At 42.9% G+C, this 24361-nt stretch overlaps 1 protein-coding gene across 1 annotated transcript in view; it reads right to left on the bottom strand.

Annotated features, from left to right (window-relative positions):
* Window positions 1-379: 379 nt before the first annotated feature.
* The window catches only part of LOC140692719 (uncharacterized), a 55347-nt gene continuing 31365 nt past the window's right edge, over window positions 380-24361 (bottom strand). The window contains exons 14-16 of the mRNA XM_072957033.1: window positions 22371-22523; window positions 21507-21614; window positions 380-563 (exon numbers count right to left, since the gene is read on the bottom strand). The gene's annotated coding sequence lies outside the window, so the exon portion shown is untranslated. The remainder of the gene's footprint in view (window positions 564-21506; window positions 21615-22370; window positions 22524-24361) is intronic.

Genomic DNA, 24361 nt, shown 5'->3' with positions numbered 1-24361 from the left:
GGACTGCTAGTTTGCATTCTATCTGTCTAGGTGTTCCTTAGTGCTGGCAAAATGTTACCAAAATTGTCAAGTCTGGCTTCTAGGTCGATTTAGTATGTTTCAAAAATGAACTTCGTTTTCGTATAGCTCCCAAAACATTCAAATCAATTCCATTAAACTTATTCAAGTCTGCAAATGAGATATCAACACAATGTCAAAACTGGAGTCTTTGGACAATCCCTCCCACCACGGCTGTATAGAAACCAAGAGCTAAACAAAAATCACATTTCTGTGAAATGTATCTGGAAAGTGTTGATTCATCTATGCCCAGTTGGCAGAGAAGCAGTGAAACCTGCGCTCACTCGCTCCCATGTACACAGCAATGGAAATATCCACTCACCCAGCCCTTGGCACAGGACACTTGCCGAAGAGAGTTCTGTTTCTTCCAAAGACAGGATGAGGCCTCAGAAAACCTGGAAGCATGAGAAGGCTAAGCAGGGAATGGAATCCAGTGCAGGGTTTGACACCAGGTGATGGAGCAGCAAAGGTGAAACTCTGTTTTAATTGTACGAACACTCTCAAGCCTATAGTAGACATGGGATTGAAGGTGATATGTTGAGTGTTAGAAGAGTGCACAGCAGATTTTTGGCGCACAGAACTCAAAGATTTCAGCACAAAATATCCCTAGAATTGATTCTGAGACCAAGATCTGAGCTGCCAAATTTGAGGTAGCAGAGGCAGCGGTCCATGAGGGATAGGGGTATGGATGATGGCACACGCTGAGTCTCAGTGATCTGGAGTGCATTGTTGGATGTGTTGGGTCTTCTTATCAGAGCAAACCGACATGTGGCCCCAATGAGAAAGCAACCACACTGGCGTGCACCGTTGAAATTATCAGTATTTTCCATAGCCACACCCAGCGCATCTTCAGGATCACTGACCAATTTGGCATTTTGTCAATATAGCACGTGAACATCTCAATCAGACATACCATGCATCACGTGTGAGTGATCCAGGTGTCCTTGTGTTTGAAATCTGAAATAAATTTTTTGGATCTGATACATTCATAACCTGTGCTGGGATTATGGTTTGGTTTGAGGCACAGGGTGCACAACAGCTCTGTGTTTGCCTTCATGCACCCCGTTCTACAATGTTGAGAGAACAAAGAAGAGTGGTCAAAGTGCACAGCGTGAAAAGATGAAGCATTACCTTCAGCATTATCTCCCAAATCAAATGCTACATTTTGGATGGCACTGACACTTTACGGCACAGAGGACACCAAGATTGATTTTCGGGATCATCCCAGCAGTTCCTGATTAATGACTTCCACAGATAAGCTTCCAATGTTTTTTCTGTAAACAGAGAAGTTCTGGAAAGAACTGGTTTCATTGGGACATTCCCGTGGCACTAAAAAGCACAAGCGCACTGTCAGTTTGCTATTTTGGAAGCACACCAAAATGACATAAAGCAGAATGCAGAGCTGAGAAACTTTAGAAGCTTCATTTCCACAAGAGAAAGTGTCCTGTGCACTTTCAGAATTATGAGATAAGCGTAATAAAAATTAGGTTATATTAATTTAAATTGTATGGGGTGTTCATCACAACAAAGGCAACACCAGCAATTGGAGATATACCAGACAACACACACAGGAACAAGACATGGCATCAATGTCTATGAGAAATTGTCCTCACAGTAATCCCATGGAATTGAGTAGAGCCAAGTGTCTAAAGTTTTCACTTAACAAATCCCTAGAAGTCTACATTAGATACCTGATATTTACTTGACCAGTAGAGGTGAAGAATTACAGTAAAAGAAACAAGAAGTACCATTTTCTGTTCCAAAGGGATTGAAGGCCCAAAAGATAAGCTTTCAAACATCTAGACTGCAAAACGCTATCCAGAGCAAGTATTGAAAACGGAGGTGAGGGAAACACTGAAGAACAACAGTGTCTCTGAATCACAAAATGCAGAATACCAGAAAAGGGGAAGAGAAAGTCTCAAGACGAGCCAAATAGTATCAGAAAACTCAATGGATGGGATAATATCAGGGCTAAATTTCAGTCCTAAGCAGACTAGATAATGCAGAGGGATGCGTGAATGACTGTGAAGACAGGGGAACAGAAATCCCTCGGTCAAAAGCAGACATAGAAAAGCAAGTTCAAAACAATCTAAACATTGCTGTTGAATCCTGTGGTAAGACAAGGCATGAAAGACTAGCATTCATAAGAGTCCCAGATGGAAAACAAGAGATAAAAAAAAATTCTGAAAAGTTATCTGTAGATAAATTACACTGAACATTCCTGAAAACCAAGAAAGAATCATGTATAAGAATTCAGGAAGTTCATAGCATCCAATGGAATTGGAATCCCAATACACCTACCAGCAGCCAGATGATTCTAATCAACAAAGTTCATGAGCATCCATGTGATATAAAATGCACCTGGAGGAAAAAAAAAAGAAAAAAAATGCACTTTGAAGAAAGCAACATATTCACAAGGGAAACTCCAGAGCGCTTTCAGCTTATATCTTGACATTAATATTTCATGGCAGGTAGGATTGCCAGGATAGACCGTATCCTGAATGGGAAAATGCTGCCATCTAGGGTAGCCTATGCCACATGACCACCATTTCTAATAACGGCAGAGCTAGAGAATTCCACAGAGCGCCCAATCTTAAAAGAATTCAGCAGTTCGAAACTTATCCTACAAGAATGATTGAGAAGTCTTCGCTGATTAGAAAAGCAGCAAGATGAAATGGAAAGAAGAAAACTATTATTGGAAATGCAAAAAGAGCATGAGTTGCAAAGAATAAACAAGAAGAAGCCAAGATGTCATCAAAACCCTATAGATGGGAGAGGAAAGCAGGAAATCATAGGTGATTGGAAGCACTATCTTAAGTGAATCTGATTATATGACTCTCTTAAGTGAACGGAGAGATGCATGGCCTGATGTGTTTGAAAAACAAACAAGAAGCAAACAAACAAACAATCAAACAATCAACAAACACCAAAAGTGCACGGTTGGCTGATATAAAACAATGGAACCATGAATATTCTCAAGAAAGTACTCAAGGTGATGTCAAGAATCTTTTAGCACTCATCGACCCAATATCATAGCTTGCGTGTACTCAACACACTTGTATTCAGAAAACAGATGCGTGCATTAATATTCATATATATTGATTCATAGGAGCATATCGTGACGTAATCCAAATGCCTATTTGGAATTAAATGTATTCATAGTCCGTGATATAAACTTGCATGTCTTCCAACAGATTGAATGTATGCCATATTCTACCCTACGTACAGAAGAAATGGCATAAGCCTATAACAAAGACAAGTAGCTCTGCAAAAGTGTACTAAGGGCAAAAGAGGCAGACAGTAAAGTGCACACTGGGATTGGTTTCATTTGTAGGAATTTCAGCCTCCATGAAATAAATGGATCCATGTCCTGAGAGTGTGGGTGTTTCATCAGAATACATCCGACGTTTATGTATTCTGAGTGAGTGGATATTACAGAAACATAATTTTCCTTTAGTGGGTTCTCTTTGTACTGTGAACTGTTAGAAAGTTTAAAGACGTGTGAAATCATCAACTATAAATTGACACACTTCCCTCCGTTTGTACTATGCATACAGATCTGAACAAAAGGAAAGAGGGAAGAAAAAAGCCCATGGGACGCTAGTGGATAGAATCACATTTACGTTTGAAACCTCTTGTCTCCTCCAGCCCCTCCCCCAACAATGACACGATGCAGCCACCTTTGGGGATGGCAGTTGCCGGTTTAATTCCAGGTGGAATGTTGGTGTGTTCCACGAGGCTTGTCGTGGCCTGTGGATCCATGGTAACTGGGCAGAGCCCTGTGGGTGGATCTGTGTGATGGAGTGGCTGCCGCCCTCTGTGGAGCTTGGCTTAGGTCTCTTTCTTGGGAAGCTGTGTAAGTTCGAGATACTGCTGCTGCCCAATGGCCTGTGTTCACGGGTCAGTTTCCAGAACCTTAAAGAGCAGACAGTCTAAGAAATGCCTGTCATCAGCTCACTGGTGAGTCTCCGAAGTACTTTCAGAATTGACCAATCCTTTAGAATTTGACTTTTTAGGAGACATGAAGAGAATCTGGCAGAAAAGCTAGCTGCACGGATTAATTAGAGATGCGAACTCATTAATGAGATTTGTTCTGCTACAATGAATAATACTGGCATGGAGACAGCTGTAGAGAACACCAAGCTTGGAAGACATTCATGGACATATTAAGCCTCGTTGATACTGTCAATAACATTTTTAATGTGAACGTGCACTTGAGGAAAGTACTGAAATCTCTGCTCCAAGTATGGGTCCAAGATTTCTTCCATCCAAAACAGAACAGAAGGTAGAAATGATAGAAGCTCTCATGTTCTTGGAAGATGTCTTGAAATTCCAAACGTCCCACGGGGCATTTACAAACCACTCAGAGGACCAAGCACCAAGCCCTGGTAAGCCTTTTCCCAGGGTTGGCCCTTGCTCTCAAGCACTTGCTTTTCCCTCCCCTTCACTCAGTTACCCATTTCAGAGAATCAGCCCTTGAACTGCACTGAAGCCAGTAGGAGCACAGGAAGACCCTCCTAGAATCAGAGTTCCTCCACCTTCACATTCTGTGCACAACAGTGAACTCCTCCATGGTGGTCAACTACTCTCGACTAAAATAGGTTGGTTTGAATTCTTAGCTCACACTGTGAAATGATGACCTTCCCCCATATTCAGATCATGCTGGGGTTATATCTACTTTGGTGTGAAGGGTGTTTTGTAAGTGAGTGGATTCTTTGCCTGGATTTGAATATTTATTTATCCTCAGTTTTTCAAAACACTATTTGTAAATATTATAATTCTGTTATTGAAATTAAGTGTAATTGTTGGCATAGATATGAGGTGACACATTTTTTGTGGACCATCTTTTCTCTTCAGTCAAGTACCGGGTGCAGGATATAATGTGGTTGCAATATTTGTCAGGTTTAATTGTGTTTCTCAACACAATTGGACGATTAAACATTATCATCTTTCATATAAGAGCACATGATTCTCAATAGCAGTGTTCTCATATCTATAATGTCTCTAAGTGCTATTGAAACCAAGCCTATATAAAAATACATTGTTTGGGTTTCTTTGTGCTTTCCTAAATAGTAATGTTGCCCCTTGAATCGCCAACATTGACCAGTATGTGCCATTATTAGGAAAGGGCACCACATGAACAATGGAAACCCATGGTTGTGGTTGTTAATGATTCTAAGAATTATTTCATTGTTTTTCTTAGTGTTGGAAGCACCAAGAGAAAAGTGTTGAACTGCCTCCTTCATGACTTTTGGCTGCTAATTTATATTTTCTGTGTATTTTTCTTATTTGGGTATTTCAAGCTGATACCTAAATATGGCAACTCTATCTTGTAGTTAGATTTAGTATATTTCTAAAATATCTTTATTTTGATACACTTCCCATAATATGTAATTCAATTCTGTTAACTATTTGAAAGTCTGCAATGGAGGAACGTACACATTGTCAGACTTGGAATCTTTGAACACATCCTTCCATCATTGATATAGAGAAAAATATCTAAACAAGGATCAAGTGTCTGTGAGTTATGTCTAAATTGTGTTAATTTATCTATGCCAAACTGGCAGAGTACCAGTGCAAACTTCGCTCACTCTCTCCCATATATACAGCAAGATAAACATCCACTCTCCCGGCCCTTGGCTCAGGATCCCTGCTGAATAATGGCCAAACATCTCTTACTTCAAAAGTCAGAAAGAATTCTCACATAACCTGGAAAGAGTAGAAGGCAAAGTAGAGAATGGAAATCAGTACAGGTCCTGACCTTTGGTGAAGGAGCAGTAAAGGGGAAACTGTGTTTTACTGGGATGCACACTCTAAAGTGGACAGGTCATTTAAGATGGAAGACGATGTGCTGAGGGTTAAAAGAGTGCATAGTGGACGTTTGATTGACATAACTGAAAGCAATAATCACAAAATTTCTCTGCAATTGATTCCCAGACCAATACTCCATCTGCCAATTTTGAGCTAGGAGTGCCTGTGGAATCTGTGTGTTAGGGGTGTGGCTGATGTCACAAATTTATTCCCAGGGGCTTGGAGATAGTTTTGGGCTGTGGTTGGTACTATCTAGAGAACAGATCTGCCTGGGTCCTCTCTTAATATTAAATCTGCTGGCATATGTGTTGTGGATTAGCTTAGTAACCCAGGGCCTTAGTCACAGCCTTTTCACATCCACAGTATAATTGCTCATTTTCTCCATAAAGGAGAAATGGTCTCAATCAGAGCCATCTTTATCTGGTTTCTAGAATCCAGGGCAATTTAGTGTTAAAATAAGATTCTATAGCCAAAAGATCTGCAACTTTCATAGGCAGGATTGAAATTTCTTATTGTCCAAAGCAGAGGTTTTTGAAATTCTCCATGCTTGCTTTTGAGTTCCCATGCCTTATTGACAAGAGTTCTTGGAACAGAGATCTGCTGAAAAATAGGAGAATTTGAAGCCTTTCCATCAACCTTGCCTACCACATGATAATGCAACTATAGTTGTGGTGCTGACCCAGTACTACACTAAGGACCCGATTGTGGCACTGCAGGACTGTTTCAGCAGGTTCTAATGCGTGACATCATTAGATTTGTTTCCACTTTTGTTTTTGCTTGCAGAGAACCTGAGGGAACCCATTATAAAATTTTGACTTTTCCGTGGCAAGTGTAAGGATGAATGCACTTTCATGAGAGTGTATTGGAACCATTCCCCCTCCACATATCCAGCCTGCAGCCCAAAAACCATTTGGAAACCTCTATTCCAGCAAAAATTAGTAGTCCCAGCACTGTCAGAGCTATGATAAACATTTAACCAAAATGACACTCTGCTAACTTTACTAGAATAGGTTATATTCACCACAACAAAAACCGCAGTAGCAATCATAGATATAACAGGCAACAGACACAGAAGGAATGCATGGCATCATTACATACCAAAAACAGTCCCCACAGCATTAAAACTAAATGTGCACAGAAATGATTTCACTTACAAAAGCCGTTCAAGCCTATAATAGATAACTGATAATCCTTAACACATAGCGATAGAGAGATATAATAAAGTTAAAAGAACTATTCCAAATTTTCAAAAGACAGGAGTCTCCTGAAAGAACATCCAATGTATTAGACCCCCAAAATTTACTAGAACATGACTTGAAAAGGGAGGACATAAAAACACTGAAGGAAATCTTGAGTCTATGGATACAAATGCAGGCTAGTATAAATGGAAAGAGAAACACTTTAGATGAGCCAAATATAATCAGAAAACTCAATGGTGAGAATAGCTAAGCTAAAGACAGTCCAAATCGGATTAGATAATGCACAGGAACAAATAAATGACTTAGAAAACAGGATAACCGCAATCACTCAGTCAGAACACGACATAGAAAAGCAAGTGAAAACCAATGCAAGCAATGCAACTGAAACCTGGGATAAGAGAAAACATACCAGTGTATGACTCATAGGGATTCCACATGGAAAAGAATAAAGACAAATGGTTTGAAAAGGTATTTGAAGAAATCAGACTGAAATTTTCTTAAACCAAATATAGAACCGGCTATCTCAACACAGCAAGCACAGAGCGTCCAAGCATAATGAACCCCAGTAGGCCTACAACAATATATATTCTAATTTAAATGGCAAAAATTGATAATAAGGAAATGATTCTAAATGCACCAAAATAGAAACAAGTGCATTGCAAGAGAACTTTTTAATGTCTTCAGCTGATTTCTCAACAGATAGATTTGTATTTTTTTCTTCCCTCTTTCCTTTTGTGTTGATCTCTATTCCAAGAACTGATGAAAGGCAGATTCCTTCAGTCTAAACAAGATGAATGGGCAGAGATTCTAAAAGTGTTCAAGTTCTTGGAAGAGGTCATCAGAATCAACACATCTCAAGGGGCTTTTTCAGAGAATACAAGAGACCATGCACCAAGCCCCGTTTATCCTTTTCCCAGGAGTGGGCCATTGTATTAAGACTTGCTGTTCCTTCACACTCAACCAGCCAAGCAGGTATAACCTCAGTCTTCTACTGCAGGAGAATTAGAGCCAGGTCCAATTTTACCAATACTGTAGGGAGAACCTGAGCCTGCTACTGCAGGAGAGACAGCACTGTGTCCCATTTCACCAATCTTTCAAGGAGACCCTAAGCCTACTCCCGCAGGAGACTCAGAGCCGAATCACATTCCACCAGCTGTGTAGGAAGACCATCATGCCTTCACTTGCAATGGATCCAGGAATGTGTCCAATTACACTAGCCTTGTACGGAGACCTTGAGCCTGTTCCTGCAGGAGAAACAGATCTCTGTCATATTCTACCATCCCTCCAGGAAGATGCAGGGCCTCCTCCTGCAGGAGACTCAGGAATTGGTCCAATTTCACCAGTCCTGCAGGAAGAATCTGAGCCAATTCCTGCAGGAGACCCAGGACTGGGTCCCATTCCATCAATCATGCACTAAGACCTTGAAGTGGGTCCAATTCCACTAGCCTTGCTGGGTGACCCACAAGCCTGATCCTGCAGGAAAATTAGAGATATGTCATATTCCAGAAGCCCTGCAGGAAGACTGAAAGCCTGCTTCTGCAGGCGACCCAGGAATAGGTCCAAATACGCCAGCCTTGTTGGGAGAGCACAAACCTGATCCTGCAGGTGATACACAGTGAGGTACAATTCCAACAGCCCTGCAGGGATATCTTGAGGCCACTTCGGCAGGAAACACATGACTGGGTCACATTCCAATACCCCAGAAGGGAGACCGTGAGCCTGCTAACTCCAGGAAACCCAGAACTTCGTCCCATTCCACCAAACTTGCAGTCAAACACTAAGACTGCATCTGCAGAAAACACAGTGCGGGTAACATAACACCAGCCCTGTAGTGAGACTACAAACCTGCTCCTGGGGGAGACCAAGCCATTCACAGAGAATATGAGCCAGCTCCTGCAGAAGAACAAGAGTTGTGTGACATTCTACCAGCTCTGCAGGTAATCCATAGGCTTGCTCCTGCAGGAGACAGACATCCCAGTCCAATTCCATCAGCCTCTCCAGGTAGAACCCCAGCCTCCTCCTGCAGGAGAGCCAGAACTAGATCCCATTCCACCAACCCTGCATGGAAACACTGAGCTTGCTCCTGCAGCATAACCACAGCCAAGTCATATTCCACAAACCCTGCAGGGAGACACTGAGCCTGCAATTGTAAGAGACCCAGGACTGGGACCAAATCCAACAGCTCTCCAGGGAATCCCTCACCTGCTCCCATAGGAGACTAAAAGCCATCAGTTCTGGTGGGGTCCCTGAGCCTGCATCTGCAAAAGAACCACAGGGTGGAGTCACATTCCACCAGCCCTGCAAAGAGAACAGAACCTGCTACTGCAGGAGACACAGGACTAGGTCCCATTCCACCAACCTTGCAGGAATACCCTGAGCCTTGGACCAAGGAATGGGACAAATTCTGCTAACCTTCTAGGGAGACCATGAGCTTCTCCTGCAAGAGAACCAGAGATGGGTCATATTACAGTATTCTTCCAGGAAGACCCAAGGCCTGCTCCTGCAGGAGATGCAAGAACAGGCCCAATTCCACCAGCCTGAAGGCAGAGTCCAAATCTGTTCTGGCAGGTGACCTTGAGAAGGGGCCCATTCCACCAGCCCTGCAGGGAGACTCTGAGCCTACTACTACAGGAGACCCAGGAATGGGTCCCACTAAACCAACCCTGAAGGGAGACACAGAATCTACACTTGCAGGAACCACAGAGCCAGGACACATTTCATCAGCCCTGTAGTGACCCCTGAGCTGGGTCCAATTACACTATCCTTGCAAGGAGACTCTGTGCCTACTCCTGAAGCAGAACCAGTGATGGGTCATGTTCCAACAGCCCTGCAGGAAGACCTGGAGCTGCTTCTGCAGAAGACTCAGGACAGGGTATGATTCCACCATCCCAGCAGTGAGAAAACTAGCCTGCTCCTGCAAGTGACCAAGGTCTGAGTCATATTCAACTAGCCATGCAGGAAGAACATAAGCCTGCTGTTGCAGGAAACTCAGAACCATGTGCCATTCCAGCAACACTGCAAGGAGACTCTGAGCCTGCCCCTGCAGGAAACAGAAACCCAGTCACATTCCACAAGCCCTACAGGGATACCAGAGCCTGCACATGCAGGAGACCCAGGCCTGGGACCAATTCTACCAACCCTGTGGAAAGACCCTGAATCAGCTTTAGCATTAGACTAAGAGCCATGTCACATTTCACCAGTCCTACAGGTAATTTATCAGCCTGCAACCTACACCTTCAAAAGACCCAAGAATTGGTCCAATTCCAATGGCACTGCAGGGAGACCATGAACCATGTCCAATTCCACTAGCCCTGCAGGAAGGCCCCGAGCCTACTCCTGCAAGAGAACCTGAGATTGGTCATGTTGCAACATGAGCCTGCTCCTCCAGGAGACCCAGGACTATGTCCCATCCACCAGCCCTGCAGGGAAACCCTGAGACTGTCCCTTCAGGAGAACCACAACTGGGTCACATTTCACTATCAATGCAGGGAGACTTAGAGCCTACACCTTCAAGACACCCAAGAATTGGAACAATTCCAGCAGCACTGCAGGGACACCATTAGCCAGGTCCAATTCTACCAGCCCTGCATGTAGACCCCGAGCATGCTCCTGTAGGAGACCCAGCACTGGGTCTCATTCCACAAGGCTTGCAGGGAGAAACTCTGCCTGTTTCTGCAAGAGACCAACAGCTGAGTCACATTTCACCAGCCCTGAAGGGAGACCCCAGACCTGCACCTGCCAAGGACCTAAGACTTGAACAAAATCGACTAGCCCTGTAGGGGGACCCTGAGCCTGCTTCTGAAAGAGAATCAGTGATGGGTCATATTCCAACAACCCAGCAGGGACAGTCCAAGCCTGCTCCTGCAGGAGTTATAGAGCAGGGTGAAATTGCAAAACCTTGCAGGGACACCCAGAATCTGCTGCTGCAGGAGGAAAATGATGGGGTCTCATTCCACAAGCCTTACAAGGATACCCTGAGCCTGGTCTTGCATCAGATCCTGAGCTGGCTCCTGCAGGAGACCCAGGACTGGGTCCCATTCTAACAACCCTGCTGGGGAACCCGAGCCTGCACCTGCAAAACACACAGAACTGTGTCACATCCCACCAGCTCTGCAGATTGTAAGACTAGCCCTACAGGAAACCTAGAGCCAGGTTACATTACCAGTCCTGCAGGGAGACCCTGAGCCTGATCTTGTAGCTCCCCCTGCACCTACACACATACTTCTCTGAGACCCAGAGCCAATTCAGGCTTCACCAACCCTACGGGCTGAGATGTCTCTGCAACCACCAACACTGTCATCTAATTCTAAGAATCAACCCACTCCCAGACCCGAACTTTACTTCCCTTCTCCTGGCATCATTTTTGTTTGTTTTTCTGTCATTTCCTTGTTTTCTTTCATGTCATTTAGAGTACCATCTATTTTTATGTTTTAAGTTTACCATAATAAAATTTGGATGTTTTTCCATTTTAAATTGCGCAATTCAGGAGCATTAAGTGCATTCACAATGTTGTGTAACCATCGTCACTGTCTAGTTTCAGACTGTTTCTTTCCTCAAAATAAAACCCCGTATCCAAAGCACACATTGTCTTTTCTCCTTCCCCCAACCCCTGACAAGCCCTAATCCTCTTTCTCTCTGTGTGTCTTTCCCTACTCTGGATGTTCCCTATCAATGAAATCATACAAAAGTTGGCTGTTTGTGTCTGCTCTCATATTTTAACAAGGGATTGGTGTTTTTTTTTTTTTACTTGAAGTAGCATTTTTGTTATCTCAAAGGGAAATCCAGGTGGATTAAAGATGAGATGTACAAAATGAATATTTTTAGTAACTATGTGCATAATCTCGAGATAGGCACTGCTATTCTATGTGTGAAACCAGAGCCAGGAGGGAGATGCTTAGCTCTTCCTGTGGCAAAACATAACCTAACAAAATAAAAAAAAATAATAATAATATTCAAAATCCATGAAAGACAAACCACAACAGGGAAAAATCATTTTTCATAACCTAAAATCAGAGAAAGGTTTCATATCCCTGTGGTCCAAAAATATCTTGAAACACTGTGTTCTAAACAGAAACAGAACAAACACATGCAATTCCAACAAGAGGCAATGCAGGTGGCCAGTGTATATTAGAGATGCTCGACCTCTCAAGTGAGAATGCAAGAAGATGTTCACACTTCGGAGACAGCATTGGTCAACATCACACTGGCAGGCCTTTAGCCTGGTGACAACCAGCTCTAGTGACAACATGAGGAGACAGAGGCCACAGTAGATCCCCTGGAGGGAAGAGTGAGCAGACTCTCCTCTCTGGGAGAACAGTATGCAGGATGCATCACAGTTCCACAAGTGCACCACTTTCCGAGCAGTGCTAATGCTTAGTGTTGATCATACTAAAATTCTTGCACAATTTTTCAAAGATGTCTTTTCAAGGATGTTCATCACAGTCCTGTTTAAACTACTAGGGAAATGGAAGCAACACTATTGTTCATGGAGAGGGGGTGGGATTCATCAATTCTGGTTCACATGGAGGAATGATTGTTGTGCAGCTGGAAAAATGAGTGCTAGGTCTCTACCTGATGTCAAGGAAGCCCTCAGTTTGGATGCCTGTTAATCCATCATCTACATCCAAGATGCCATCTCTATGACCACATATGTGTCAAATCATCATAGATGTAAATGAATCTTGTGGTGTGTGAGAGACAGAGGCAGAGAGAATGAGAGAGATAGAGACTGAGAGATGTTCAGCAAACCATTAATGACGGTCACTTCTGGGAGTGGGATTTGCAAATCTCTGCAATTTTACTTTAGGCAACATTTCAAGTGTTTATAATGTATCTATATTGCTTTACTAATTCTAAGGTATTAAAAGCATATGTTACTTGAGATTCATTCATATTTCATCTATAGAATAAAGTTTATTATTTTTATTTTAAAATATTTGTTACAAGCACAATCAGCATTTATGAGAGTAAAATGATAAATTCTAAAGAATTAAGAATCAGATAAAGGACAAAACCTTTTGGTGACTCAGACACAGGCCAGCTAGTTGGCAGTAAGTGGCAGGGTGGGACAGGTTTCTCCAGAAGGTTGTGTATGTTCTGAATCAGCATCCAATAGAGGCAAGGAAAAATTACAAGACATGTACGCTGAAAACTACAACAGCTTGTTGAGAGTAATTAACAAAGAACTAGATCTATTTTAAAATTTGAAGGAGCCAAAATGGCAGAGTAGACAGACTCACAGCTTGACCTCTCCCACAAATACTCAAAGAATTACATCTACAAAAACATTGAATTGCACTGAAACCTCCTGAACTCTGGTAGAGTGTCTCTTATTTTGAAATACAGGAAGATTCTCACAAAATATGGTAAGGAATAAAAAGAGAAAGGAAAAATTCAGTGCAGAACTGATCCTGCAGGGAAAGAGTAGCATAGGAAGAAAGGCACCCTCACACTTGGACACAACCTCTCTAGCTGGGAGATCAGCTAGGAAAGAAGCAGAGCTTCCAAGGTTTGGAGGAGACAGTGGCAACTGCATGGCAGGCAGAACTGGGGAAAACTGACACAGAGGGTCCCTGTGATGACCAGCCCTAGACATGAACTAGCAGGAATGAGCCAGAACTGGCTACTGGAGTCAGTGAAGAGCCCAGGCAGAGGGCTGGGTCACACTGCAGAGAGGCAGCCTCAGGAAACTAGAGGGCAGTGTGAGCTCTGGCTGTGTGTGTGTGTGTGGAACAGAACAGACTGAAACTCTCATAAAAAAGCACCAATGTTGGTATAAAGGGGGAGGAATGAAACACAGCTGTGCCAAAGTCACTTTCTCCACTTGGCTCCATTGTTGGTGTGTTCTCATGAGAAGAGAAATGGGGCTTGGTGATAGCCAACACTGCTGCACAAAGGCAGAGCTGAATTTTGACTCCATACCCTGTGCCATTGCAACTTCACAGGCGGGACTGAGATTTGTTTACAGCCCCAGGCAGAGAGGGTGGATTTGCTGTATCTGGTCACTTTGTGGATCCACACCTCTGAGACTTACAGGCAGTGAGTAGAGTTCTGACTCAAGAAGGGTGGTCAGTGAGGGTATTTAAAACAGGGTGGTGTATGGTTCCATATGTGGGTGCAGGATTGGGGTTTGAGCTGAACCTGTAGTGGACCACAAATTCATGTGTGTGACTGCACACTTGCTAAGGCAGGTCCAAGGGACTGACACTGCTGGATCTGCACTGATGTTTCCTGGGGTTCAGTACCTGAGGGGCACCAGAGTAGGTGGCTGACATTCCCATAGCTAAGGCAGGGATAAAGCCAACATCAACAAATAGTACTTTGTAAGTCTGCATAACAAGTGACAGGCAACACCACAGAGGGAACTCCCCAGTGAACATCTTCTGCCTATTTTTCTTCACAACTGAATTGCTCCGACCCTGCCTACTACATATCACAGCTCAGAAATGGGTTTAAAATAAATACATAGAGCCAGAGAAATATAAGTAAAATAAAGAAGCCGAGGAACCACTTTCAATTAAAAGAACAAGAGAAATCACCTGAAAGAACAATCAGTAAAAAAAATTTGATAGTCTACTAGACTTCAAAAAAGGGAATGATCAACTCACTGAAAGAACTAAAAGAGACTATCAATAGAGACAGGAAACTTTAAAAAGAAAATTTAAACTATAAAGAAGAGCTAATTAAAAATAGAAAATTCAACTGCAGGCAATCAAAAGAAGACTAGATAATGCAGAGGAATGAATAAATGACTTTGGAGACAAGATAAAAGAAATAACCCAAAAAGAACAGCAGACAGAAAAGTCACTAAAAACCAATTAAAGCAAGATAATATAAAGTGTGCCAGCCTATGCATAATGGTGTGTCCCAGAAGGAGAAGAAAGAGAAAGGGGGATTGAAAAGATAGTTAAAGAAATCATGACTGAAAACTTTCCAAACCTTAAGAAGGAAAGAATTATCCAAGTACAGGAGGCACAGAGGGTCCCAAACAAGGAGAAACCAAACAGACCTACACCAAGACATATTATAGTTAAAATGGTTAAAGTTAAATAAAATATTCTAAAGGCAGTGAGAGAAAAAAAAGTGTTTGTTACAAGGGAGTCCCATAAGCTTTCAGCAGATTTCACTACCTAAAATCTTCTGGCCAGAAGGGAGTGGCAAGTTATATTCAAAGTCCTGAATAAGAAAAGGCTGCAAATTAGGATATTCTAGCTAGAAAGACTATCCTTTACAACAGAAAGAGAGAAAGAATTTCACAGACAAGCAAAAACTAAAAGAATTCAGCAGTACTAAATCTATGCTAAAAAAATTTGAAAGATCTAATCTAAATAAAAAATAAACAGGAAGCTATAGAAATTAAGAAACCATAATTGGAAATGCGATAAATACAGTGAGTTGCAAGGGAAAACCTGAGGATATAAATAAATCAGTAAGTCAATAAAGAAAACAAGAAAGCAAACAAGAAAGAGAGAATAGGAAAATCATGAAAGGTGGAAGAGGAGAGCAAGAGAATATATATTTTTTCTCTCTTTTTTCTTTTTTCTCTTTGTCTTCTTTCTTTTTAGGATGCACTTGAGCCCACATGACTATCAACTAAAATCAAACAGATGAAGTAAGGGGTTACCATATTTGAATGACAAGATAACCACAAATCAGAAGTATATAATAGAGTCATAAAACCCAAAAAGAAACCAAGCTAATAGAAAAGGAATTTATCAAACCACAAAAATAAAAATAATTAAAAGAAAGAAACAAATAATCACCAAAATCAACTAGAAAACAAATTTCAAAATGGCAATAAACCCTCATCTATAAAATAACTACTATAAATGTCAATGGACTAAATGTTCCAATCAAAAGAAAAAGAGTGAAGGAGGAGGAAAGATGGTGGAGTAAAAAAGATGCTCAGAGCTCACCCTCTCCCACAAATTCACCAAGAGTGACATCCACAGACACACCCACCACCCAGAATACCTGCTGAACTTTGAGAGAATATTGGCTTCTTCAAAAGATAAAATTTTCCACAAATCTGGTGGGAGAACAGGAGAAAAGAAGAAAAAGGAAAATAGTTCTGGACCATTCCAATGGGGAGGGAGCTGCAAAGTAGGAATAACATTAATACACTGGGTCTCCCCAACTCCAATGGCCAGTTCAGCAGGATGGAGATGGAACCTCAGAGGCTCAGATCTGTATAGAATAGACTTTGACTGACAGAACTAAGTTAATTGGGCACAAAGGGTCCCAACGATCCCCAGCCCTAGACGCGAACCAGCAGGGGTGGGATGGGACAGGCTGTCTGAGTTGAGCAGAGGACTCGGGCTGACTCTACAGAGGAAACCTTGGGGTACTGCAATGTTCTGTATGCCATGGCTGGTAGAGTATACAGAACAGCCTGGGTCCCCCATAAAATACAAAAAAAAAAAAAGGCAGAAAACACTGCTGGTGTGCCCTGGGGGGAAGGGGAGCCATAGCCTTTGTGTCTGCAGACCCACAGTGCCATTATTGGAGACTTCTTGGGAGAAGAGAGTCAAGGTTCAGCCATAGCCACCATATTTTCTGGTGCATGGTTCCCAGGTAGAGGAGGGTTCAAAACCCGTATCCCTACCTAGGGGCTCCACAACCTCATAGGTGGGACTGAGATTTGTTTACAGTCCGAAGAAGAAGGGACCATTACACACTGATGCCTCTCTGAGTTGGCTCTTCTAAGACAAATGCACAAGAAGCAATGTTCTGGAACAGAGCAGGGGTGAGGGCTAGTGCAGCTGTTTCCTCTGAGTCCACCTACAAAGCATGGACCTAATGCGGCAGGGGAGCTACCTGCCAACTACCTTGCACAAGTGTGGTCCTGGGACCAGGCATCTGGTGGGGGGTGCAGACCACCCATTTACTGATGCTGGGACACAGACCAGGGGCACGACTAGACGGCCTCTGGAACCAGCAAGTGGAGTTTTCACAGCAGGATATGGGCAGGAGTGTGACAACCACAGGAAAAAAAAGGAGCTCCTGCTCAATATCCAGGGCAGATTCAGGCCACCAGAACACCAGCCACACCACCAACATAGGGGATAACAGGTAAAAGGCGTGGAAGGAAGACTTAGCAACCACCCATAATTAAAAATAACCTTATGACAAAATTATTAAGAGTGTATATTCTTGGAGAAAGGCCAAGATAGTGGAGTATAAGGATGCTTGTATCTTATCCTCTCCAATAAATTCACCATGACTGACATTCACAGACACACCCATCCACTCAGGACATCTGCTGAACTTTGATGAAACATTGCCATCTTCAAAAGACAAAATGTGCCACCAATCTGGTAGGAGAAAAGGAAAAAAGAAGGAAGAAAATGCAAAATGGCTTGGGGTTGGTCCTTTGAAGAGGGAGCAGCAAAGGAGGGATAGTGCTGGTTGACTGGGTCTCCCTGTTTCCAACAGAGAAGTCAGCAGGATGGACAGGGAACCTCTGAGGCTCAGATGTTTACAGAACCACCCTTGACTGACAGAATTAAGTTAAATGGGCACAAAGTGTGTCAACAACCCCCAAACCTAGAAGTGAATCAGGGATGGGAAGGGACAGGCTGCTGGATCCAGGCAGACTCTGGTTGACTGTACATAGGTAACCCTGGGGGACTGCAGTGTGCTGTGGACAACTGCCTGGATTGTATACAGATCAGAACAGCCTGGGCCTCAAATAAAATAAGAAAAATATAAAGCAAAGCAATATTGCTAGCTTGCCTGGGGGAAGGGGTGTTTCGTCCTGTGTTTCTACTGACTCACGGCAACATAACTGGTGATTTCTCAGAATAAGAGAGATGAGGCTCAGCCACAGCCATCATACCCACCCAGGCAGACATGGGGTTGAAACCTGAATATGTACCTGGCAGTTCTGCAACCTCATAGGTGGGACTGAGACTTGTTTACATCCCCAGACATATAGGACGTTTCTGTCCTGGTGCCTCTATGAACTCACACCTCTAAGACAAATGAACAAGGAGCAACGTTCTGGCAAAGAGCAGGGACTAGGGCTGGTGTGGTCATTTGCCTCAAGCCCACCCACAGAGTGTGAAACAGATGTGGAGTGGGGAGTAGTACTGAATAGGGGAGCAACCAACTATTGAGTCCTCCTATGGAGGACTGCTGCACCTGGACATGGCATTGAGAAGGGGCACAACCTGCCCACCTACCATGCAGGAGTGCAGCACCAAGATGCAGCACTGGGAGGAGATGTGACATGTCTACCTACAGGCACTGGGAGCAGCACAGACCAAGGGTGTGACCAGAGGGTCTCTGGAAACAACGAGCTGAGTTCATGAAGCAAGGCAAGGGCAGGAGCTGTGACAACCACAAAACAAAGAGGAGTCCCCATTCAATAGCCAGGGTAGGCTCTGGTTAACAGGTTAATGGCCACATCATTAACCAAAGGGATAACAGACAAAAGGCACAGAAGTAAGACTTGGTAACCACACATATTTAAGAAGACCTCTTGATAAAATTACTAAGGGCACACAATCTCCACGGGAACATACTCTTTTCTTTTTCTGTTCCATTTTCTTTTACTTTTTAAATGTTACTTCTTAAATAATTTTTATATTTCTATTTTTAATCCCTTTTAAAATCTTCTTTTAAAATACTTTTATTATTATCTTTCAATTTGTCCAATTTCATTTTTATCCTTGTTTTGTTCTTCTGTTGTGATTATACTCTGTTCTCAAATATTTTTTCTTCCTTTAATATTTTAAAAATTCATCCCAACTCAATTGTTATCTTGTTTCAATATGTTCTTCTGTTATTGATTATACTGCTTTTAAAACTAATTTCTTTGTGCTTAGTTTTATTTCTGCATCCACTTTATAAATAAATAAATAAACTCTTAAAAGACCACAGTAGATAATTTATACTCCATAAGCCATAGTGCCAGAGGGATATAAGCAAGATAATAAAGCAGAGCAACCTGTCTCAATTAAAAGAACAATATAAACCCCTGAAAGAACAATCAATGAAATAGACATTGATAGTCTACTAGATGATTTCAAAAAAGGAGTGATCAAAGTACTGAAGAAACTAAAAGAGATTGTGTATAGAGACAGAGAATATGTCAAATAATGAAATTGAAACTCTAAAGAGGACCCAGTGAAAATTGGAAAACTCATTTGCTGAGATGAGAGTTGAGGTAAAGGCTGTAAAATGTAGGCTGGATAATTGAGAGGAATGAATATGTGACTTAGAAGACAGGAAAACAAAACAGCTGAGAGACAACAAATAGAAACCAATGAAAGCAATATAAGGGACCTATGGAATATCACAAAGCATGCCAACCTACTCATAATGGGGGTCCCAGAAGGAGAAGAAAGAACAAAGGAGATTGAAAAGATATTTGAAGAAATCATGACTGAAAACTTCCCAAACCTAAAGAAGGAATCAGATATCCAAGTACAGGAAACAGAGCGTCCCAAACAAGGAGGACCCAAACAGACCCACACCAAGACATATTACAATCAGGATGACCAGGGTTGAGAATGGGAAATGATTCTAAAGGCAGCAAGAGAAAAACAAAGAATGAGATACAAGGGAACCCCCATAAGACTTTCAGCTGATTTCTCTACAAAATCAGTACAGGCCAGAAGGGAGAAGCAAGGTATATTCAAAGTCCTGAATGAAAAAATGATGCAGCCTAGGATACTTTATCCAGCAAGGGTATCCTTTAGAATAGAAGGAGAGATAAAGAACTTCACAGACAAGCAAAAGCTAAAAGAAGTTAGCAACACTAAACCTATGCTAAAGGAAATATTGAAAGACCTACTCTAAATAGAAAAGAAGCAGGATGCTACAAAAAGGAGAAAACCATAATTGGAAAGGTGATTGCTACAATGAATTACAACAGAATAAACATGAAATCATAAAAGAGGGCATCTAAATCATTAAGGGTGGGAGAGGCGAGCAAGAAAATATACAGGTTTCTCTCTCTCTCTCTCTTTCTCTCTGTCTCTCTCTCTTTTTTGTTCTTGGTAGGATGGGTTTGAGCTTATATTACTATCTGTTTAAAACAAACAGATATAGTAATGGGTTAATATATGTACAAAGTAGGGTAACCACAAGCCAAAAAGTTACAATAGAGTCACAAAACTAAAAAGACACCAAGATAATAAAAAGGAAAATTATCAAACCACAAAAAGAAAAAGTAAGGAACAAAGAGGAAATACAAAATGAACTGCAAAACAAAGTTCAAAGTGTAATAAACACATTTCTATCAATAATTAATATAAATGTCAATGGACTAAATGCTTTAATCAAAGGACATAGAGTGCAGAGTGGATAATAAAGCAAGTATCTACAATACGCTCTATACAAGAGACCCACGTGGGAGGATTGAAAAAGATATTTCACACAAATGGAAATGAGAATAAAGCAGGAATATCAACAGTGATTTCAAATAAAATAGACTTTAAAACAAAGATTATAAAGAAAGATTAAGAAGGACATTTTATAATGACTAAAGGAGTCATAGATAAAGATATTACACTCACTAACATATAGGAACACAATATAGGAGCACCTAAATACATAACAGATAAAAAGAAAATACTAACAGATAAAAAGGGAAAATTTGATCAGAATACAATCATGGTAGAAGACTTTAACAATCCATTAACATCACTGGACAGATATTCCATACATAAAATTAATAAGACAACATAGAAATTAAATGATACAATAGAACAATTTGTCTTGGGTAATATTTTCAGAACATTATATTTCCCTAAAATAGAACATACATTCTTCTCAAGTGCACATACCACATTTTCTAGGATAGATAATATACTTTGGCACAAAAGAAGCATTAACAATTTGAAGAAGATAGAAAATATTTGAAGCAACTTTTTCTGACCACAATACCATGAAACTAGAAATGAACTATAGAAAAATAAAGGAGAAATAAATGAAAGTATGAAGGTTAAACAACATACTACTTTAAAAAAAAATGGGTGGATGATGAAATCAAAGAAGAAATTAAAAACACATTGAGACAAATGATGATGAAAACACAACCACACAGAACATATGGGATCCAGAAAAGGCAGTGCTTAGAGGGAAGTTTATAGCGAGAGAATCAGGTCTACCTCAAAAACGAGGAACAACTGCAATAAACAATCAAACTTACCACCTAAAAGAATTAGAAAAAGAAGAGCAAAAATAAGAAAAGTAAGCAGAAGGAAGGAAATAATAAAGATCAGGGAGGAAATAAATAAAACAGAGATATAAGAAACATTTGAAAAGATCAAGCCAAGAGATGGTTTCTTGAAAGAGTAAACACAATTGACAAAATTATGTTCTATGCTGGAAATTGACACAACAATGCAAACTGACTATAACTCAATAAAATAAAAATTAAAAAAATAAATATATTAACAAAAGAAAAAAGAAAAGGTAGTTTCTACTCACTAGACTGGAGGAGGGGACTGCAACCCATGCGGGGTCACACCCCATGGGAAAGCCTGGGGTCAGGATCGGAGGAGCAGGGTGCTGTGGACAGGATCTGTCACAGCGTTTCTGCAGGAGGGAAGTGTGAGGCATGTGAGCAGGCTGAGGACTGGCCATTTGAGTAAGTTCATGGGCTCTGGGGTGGAGGGGTTCCCCCAAGTGTCTGGACTTGACTCTGGGTGAGTTGGGCAGGTGGACAGTGGCTCAGTGTGAGTCCAAGTCCAGTGGAGGAGGTAGTGAGTTAGATCTAGAAGGACTCCTTCTGGGGTGGGAGGGCCCACAAGGGAGGCAGGAGGCCAAGTCCAGGTGACTGAGAACAGGGTGTGTCCTGCATAGGGCTGCAGGGCAGATGAAAGCATCCAGTCTACAGAAGGTGGAAACACGGTCCATAGAAGGGCTCAGCTCAGATGTCACCTCCTCAGAGGAGCCTTCTCTGCCTGCACAGTCTACAGGGACAGCCTCCTCCACGCACCTCTCCCCAGCAGACACTTGCTCCATTTCCTGCATAGCATTCAGGATCCGGGCCCCTACTCCGTACCCAGCCATGGTTCCGCTGCCCTGAGGAAAAGCCCTCACAGGAGCATAAAGCCCTACACGACCTGGGCCCCACCTCTCTGTCTCCTCTGACATCACTTTCTCCACCTGGCTCTCTTCTCCTCCACTCCTGCACTCCTGACTTCCCCCAGCCCTATGTGCTCTCCAGAGCACATGTCCCTCCTAACATGCTGTGTGTGCTCACTGTGTCTAATCCACTGCATGCCTCCCACCCAGGTCAGTATCCAGCACACAGTAGGGCTCAGTAAGTAGAGAATGAATGACTCTTACCATGACTGCTGGGAAGGCTTTTGTCTGTGGCCTACAGTGATCACACACCCGTCACACAATCTCTGAGGTCCTACTGTGTGTTGGGTGGGTTCCAGATACCGGGCACAGCAAGTAGTGAAGCAGTCAGGTCTCCATCCTCATGCAGCAGACAGCCTGGTGGGGGACACAAAGAAAATTAAGTAAAATATACACAATGTCCGGAGGTGATATGTTCCATGGAGAAAAATAAGGTCACGGAGGACATTTGAGCAGATTCCTGGAGGTGTTTAAGAAGCAGGCGGAGAGAGATCCTGGCTGAAAGAGCAGCCATCCCAAAGGCCCTAAGGGCAAAGTGGGATGTATGTGGAGGGTCTTAGTTATCCATGTGAGTTCTTAGTCCTGCCTTGAGTATGTATGTTGCTTTTATTTGTAAACCTTGATTTCACCTTTATAGCAAATTAACCTGCATCATCAATCTGCATAATTTAGCCAACTCTGTTTCAGGTGTTGTGGGCACAATGGCAGGCTTACTACTTGGGTTGGTAAAGAATTACCAGCGTCTGAGAAGGGTTTAGGAAAGTTCAATAGGGACACTGCTTAGGCAACATCAGGCCACACAAGCAAGAGGTGCCTACACGAGCGCCAAGGTTGAGTGTGTGGGGTCTGTTATTGGGGGGGGTGCTGTGCACACAAGGAGGAGGGGGCTGCATGATCAATTCATGCACAGGTACCTGGTTGGTTGTGAGATCTGTCAGGGGCTTCTCTGAACAAAAGGCTTTACCACTTTAATAAGGGAAGGATGTGAGGCCTCTCTTCCTGGGGCAATGAGGTTTCATTGGGTAAGCACACAGCAAGAGAAGATGTTTTATAGCTAGTGGAAATGCCGGTGTGCAAAGGGTCCTGCAGTGGGGAGTGGGAGGTAAGGGGCCACTGGGCTCTAGGCACACAGAGAGCCCATGGGTGAGGGTGTATGACTCTGAAGAGTGCCTGCTGGCTTCACACCAGGGACTTTATGTGGAAAGAGGAGAATCTAGGTTATCGGCACGTGTCTACTCAGTGACCTCCCTAAGCCTAGCTCTGTCAGGCACCAGGTGGCTGTGAAATGAACATGAAGGTCCCCACCCTGAGGACCCCAATGAATGAACATCTTGATATCCTCAAGCCCCTTCCCCTGCACCATCGCCCCACCTCATCTGGGTCTCAGGCTTTGACCCTGACATCAGTGGCATCTTCGTTCCCTACATCCAGCTCCTCTGGACATCTCTGTGATGAGCTGTTCCATGTCAGCAAGCCCCAAACTGAGCTCTGCCTTTACCCCATGATTGCTTCCTTCCTGTGAGGCCCCTCGTGAAGGAGCCACTACTAGCAGGATCCTACAGCTCTGAGGCTCTGCCTTCCCCATCCCTCTGATGTTTCCCAGCCCATGATCCCCTCTGGAGGTCCCTATTATCCTCTCCCTCCCACTTCAGTCTTGGGCTGCACACCAAATCACTCTTCACAACCTCCCACAAGACAGGTCCAGGTCCACTTGGGGACACTGAGGTGACACAGGCGGGTGTTGCTGGGAATTAAGAGCAGGATACTGTAGCAGAGGAGAGGAAAGGGCTCCCAATCCACCAGAACACACGCTAAAGTGGTGGCAAGACACCCATAAAGGGTGAGGCAGGCATCACACTGCAGCCCCGCCCTCTGCTCCCCCAGGGTGCCCTGTGTTTCCTGCTTTGGCCTAGGGGACTCCCCCCCTCACTCTCTGTTAGAGGGGTGCCATTTCATTCATTCACACCCTCATTCACCATGTACATGGGTCCTGCTCAGTGCCAGGCCTCAGCTAGATGAAAGCTCATCCTTGGGGACACAGCTCAGATCTCACCTCCTCCATGAAGCAGTTCTGGATTCCCACCCCCCCTGAAGCTCCTCTGGCCTCAATTGAGACCACTAGGGCTGTGACCACACTCTGATTACATCCCAAGTCTGTGATCTCTGTGAAAGCCCTGGGCCCAATGTAGAAAGAG

Source organism: Vicugna pacos, unplaced genomic scaffold (assembly GCF_048564905.1).
Source record: "Vicugna pacos unplaced genomic scaffold, VicPac4 scaffold_16, whole genome shotgun sequence".
NCBI classification, from domain to species: Eukaryota; Metazoa; Chordata; class Mammalia; order Artiodactyla; family Camelidae; genus Vicugna; species Vicugna pacos.
Note: the sequence above shows the minus strand (reverse complement) of the source record. Positions and strands in the feature narration are given on the sequence as shown.